Genomic DNA, 4,293 nt, shown 5'->3' on the forward strand with positions numbered 1-4,293 from the left:
CCCCCCCAATCCCCTACCCACCCACTCCCCCTTTTTGGCCCTGGGGTTCCCCTGTACTGGGGCATATAAAGTTTGCAAGTCCAATGGGCCTCTCTTTGCAGTGATGGCCGACTAGGCCATCTTTTGATACATATGCAGCTAGAGACAAGAGCTCCGGGGTATTTCTGATGAAGGCTTTTCCCACACAACATACTTTCAAATGAGATCACTACAAACAGAATGAACAGCTCTCAGGATTTATTGAAGAAACCTCCAAATTCAGTTTTTCCTGTCATACTTTAATATAATGCAGTAGACTTCTGGGACAAAATGTATAGGATCTTCAATATATATACCAAGCAAGCAAGCAAGCAAGCAAGCAAGCAAGCAAGCCAGCATTTCTGAACCAGAATCCTCAAACCCAGCCCATGTCCTATGCTATTTTCCAAAAGACACCTCAGATCCCACAGGCCGAGAGCTCACTCCTCTCGCTAGGCTGCTGCACACTGAAGATGCCAACCACAGCCCTGAGATGGTTCGCCTGCATTTCTGACAGCCGGTTCTAAGCTGGCATTCCCACAACTCCACCTTGGTTCTGTTGTGTCACTACCGCAGCTCGTAGAACTTGCTGTGATACTACCGAGGATACTGGTTAGCTCCGGATGATGGGGAATAGTGGGTAAGGTGGGAGGATGGAGCACCCTTCAAGAACCTCCACATGCTCACGTGTACTGCTTAAGCCAAATTCTGTTCCTTATGGTTTTTATGAAAGCTCTCCTTAAGGAGGCTTAGTTGACTAGGTCACTGCCTATTGGTGATCAGCTTAACCTTTAGGGGATGGGATAGAAAGTCCCATCTCTCTAATCCTGTTTTGATTTTTCAGGTAACAGTCTCCATCTAAAGCTATCTAAGCTTGCCTGCCCACATAAACCTGCCAGAGTTGTTCGTATACAGGAAGAAGACAGTTTCCCTCATATTGACATCTGAATCAAGGTCCAAAATTCTTTCCTACTGAATCCCACCCACAAAGCTCTGTTCGTTTTGCTTTGTTTTAAGATCAACTTTAAATTTGATCCTAGACTCAGGCAATACTTCCATTTCCTAAAACAGAGCAAATCTTCCCCACAGAGGTGTGTTTTGCAGTAAAGTGTTCGATGGGAAGTTCTTTTCCATTTCATGTGCTTCTTGTTTTTAAACTTTGACTCTGATAGCGAGAGAGCCAACTTGACTGGAAATCTTCCTTGTGGCTTCTCTCTGGGGACTAATTTCTAAGGTTTCTTCTGGTCCTTTTAACTCTTCCCCCTAACATCTATGTCTATGATGAACACAATCCAGTTCTGTGATGTGCTATTGTGACATAAATGTGTATCTGGGTTTTGCCTGTTTCCTGCCACATTAGTCCTAAAGCCCTTCAAGTGTGTGTGTGTGTGTGTGGGGGGGGGGGATGGCAGATGTCTCAGATGTCCAGAAGATAAATGGAGGATTTAGTTGCTTCAGGATGGGGAATGGCCTCTAAGAAGACCAATACTACTGGGACTTTCAGGCCCACTTCCCACATCTGAAGTAATGAGAGGGACTACACCACTCACTAAAGATTAAATTGACCACCAATGGCCAATGACATAACCATTAATCAACCCTGCCTACACCATGAAACCTCCACAAAACCCCTAAGGGAGCCAGTTCAGGGGGTTTGGTTTTCTAAATGTATGGAGGTTACTGGGGCTGTGGTTCAAAAGCAGGTGAGCAGGTCCCAGTCTTTACTCATGTCCTTTGCCTATGCATCTATTCTCTGTGTGTGTCTGTCATTGGCAATCTTCTTTATGATAACCTAGTAAGTTTTGTTGTTATTGTTTGATGTAGGGTCTCTCACTGTAGCTCTGGCTGGCCTAGATCTCATGGTGACCCTCCTACTGCTAAGCTAGCAATTGTAACCCTCCTGAGGTCTAGGAACCATTTTAGCAAGTTGAAGCCAATGGTGATTTATTGGGAACCCTGAATGGTGTCTGAAGTGGGAGACATCTTAGGGACTGAGCCTTCAGCCTGTGGGTTATCCAGGTAGATTATGCCAGAACTGAATTGGAGGGTCCCCATCTGGTATCTACTGAAAATGTTCTGGGTATGTGCTGGGGTCTCAGAAGCCTTTGTACTGAGTGTATGGAAGCGGGAAAGACACTCTGGCTATTCCTAGCTCTTACAGTGACTTTAAAAATCTCGGTATCTGGGCACAAACAAAAGCAAACATCTCATAATAGCAGGGGTTTTGGGTGTGTTTTGTTTTGTTTTTGGCAGTCTTTTCTGTTCTTGAGAATGGTGATTTTAGGGCTGGAGAGATAGCTAGCTGGTAACATGTTTGCTTTGCAATCATGGGGACTTGAATTCAATCCCTAGACCCCCCCACCCCCCACCCACACACAAAAGCCAAAGAGGGCCCTACAGAGACAGCTCAGTAGTTAAGAGCACTAACTGCTCTTCCAGCGGACCTGGGTTCAGTTCCCAGTACCCACATGGCAACTCAAGGTAACCCCAGTTCCAGGCAACCAGATGCCCTCTTCTGAGCATCAGATACTCTTGTGGTGCACAGACACCCATGCAGGCAAAAACACCTAAATACGTTGTTTTAAAAGCCAGCGGGCACTTGAGATGGTTTAGCAGATGAAGGTATATTCTACCAAGCCTGACAGCCTAATTGGCCAGTGTCTGGGTGCAATCATAGGCAGCTCATTGGCCAGTCCAGGCTGACTCTTGTTTGCTGCATCTATTAGGAGGCTATGTTGACGGCTAATATGTTTTTAATCCCTGGGTCTGTTGTGAGCCCTCGGTTACCATGTATGTCTTCGGAGTGACGGCAGAAAGTGGGTTTGACCCCGGTGTGCCTCTTTCCATGTCTGATTTTATTCCTCTTACCACTCATGAGGACGGTTTTCATCTGTTCAGTGATACATATGCAGTTTTCACTTTTCTCTCTTTCTTTTGGAAGTTCTTGTTACATTTTATTTTGTGCTCGCGAATGTGTATGTGTGTATGTGTGTGTGTGTGTGTGTGTGTGTGTGTGTGTGTGTACACCCACCATGCTGTATGTATGGACGTCAGAGGACAATCTGTAGGAGTCATTTTGCTCCATTCATTGTGTAGGTCCTGGGGATTCAATTCAGATCCCCAGGCTTGGCAGCAAGTGCCTTTGCCCACTAAGCTATCTCACTACCTGCAATACTTACCTTGTAATGTGGAATTAATTTGTGACAACAGGCATAAAAATGCACCAGAAGACCAGACAAGGTAGCACAGGCCTTTAATCCCAGCACTTGGGAGGCAGAAGCAAGCAGATCTCTGTGAGTTTGAGGCCAGCATGGTCTACACAATGAGTTCCAGGTGAGGCAGTGTTACACAATGAAGACCCATCTCATTATAAGACCCATCTAATTATAAGAAATTATAAGAAAAAAAATCACCACAGACAAGATGGGTTGAAACAACAGGAGTTTATTCTCTGAGTTCTAGAGACAGAGTGTCTGCAACAGGGGCATGAATGAACCATGCTCTCCACCATTGCCTGTCTCCACAGGTCCTCACTGCGATCCATCCGTGTCTTCGAGTTCCCACATTCTCTCTCTCCTTTTGTATTCCAGGCCTGCCTTAAAGTCGCTACATCACCAAGGATGGTCTGGGACTCTTGATCTTCCTGACTGCTGCTGGGTTTGAGGGGTGCCCCACCACCCCTGGTGGAGCCCAGGGCACTGTGCATGCTAAGCGAGCACTTTCCAATTGATCTAAATTTCAGCTCCCTTGTTTTCTTTTACATCTTTTTACATTTATTTTGTGTAGACATATGCATGTATGTTTACACATTCATGTTCCTGGTTCGATCCAATTCAGAGACTGCATTAAACTATGTACTTTTAGTCTCTTTAATCGGGAGCAGTTTCTTGGGCTTTGTCTTTTATTATATTAATACATTTTCCATGTCAGATGAGTCATGTTCCCACAGAATAAGGCTTGAAGGAGGTCTCACATGTGGCATGAAAACCGAATCATTAAGCTTGTGAGCCACAAAAGGATCCCTTATTATTTTTAAGAAGTGAGCAGGTCAGTTATTATGTAGAATGTCCCTTAGTTAGGGGTTGGCTTTTGTTTTCTTATAGTTAGATTCCAGTTGCTAGCTTTGAGTAGCTATGTTGCAGAAGTGAAGTTTGCATGGCTCTCTAAGGATCAGCTGCAGAAGTTCACAGAATCTACTGCCCATCCCTGAGCATATTAGAGGTCTTGCTATGTTGCCCAGGCTAGTTCAGTTCTCAAGAGATCCTCCCACCTTAG

General features: G+C 45.1%; 1 pseudogene; it reads right to left on the reverse strand.

Moving 5' to 3' along the window:
- Positions 1–3,942: 3,942 nt before the first annotated feature.
- Positions 3,943–4,038, reverse strand: LOC115032076 (annotated as a pseudogene).
- Between the last annotated feature and the right edge of the window lie 255 nt (positions 4,039–4,293).

This window comes from Mus caroli, chromosome 9 (assembly GCF_900094665.2).
Source record: "Mus caroli chromosome 9, CAROLI_EIJ_v1.1, whole genome shotgun sequence".
NCBI lineage: Eukaryota > Metazoa > Chordata > Mammalia > Rodentia > Muridae > Mus > Mus caroli.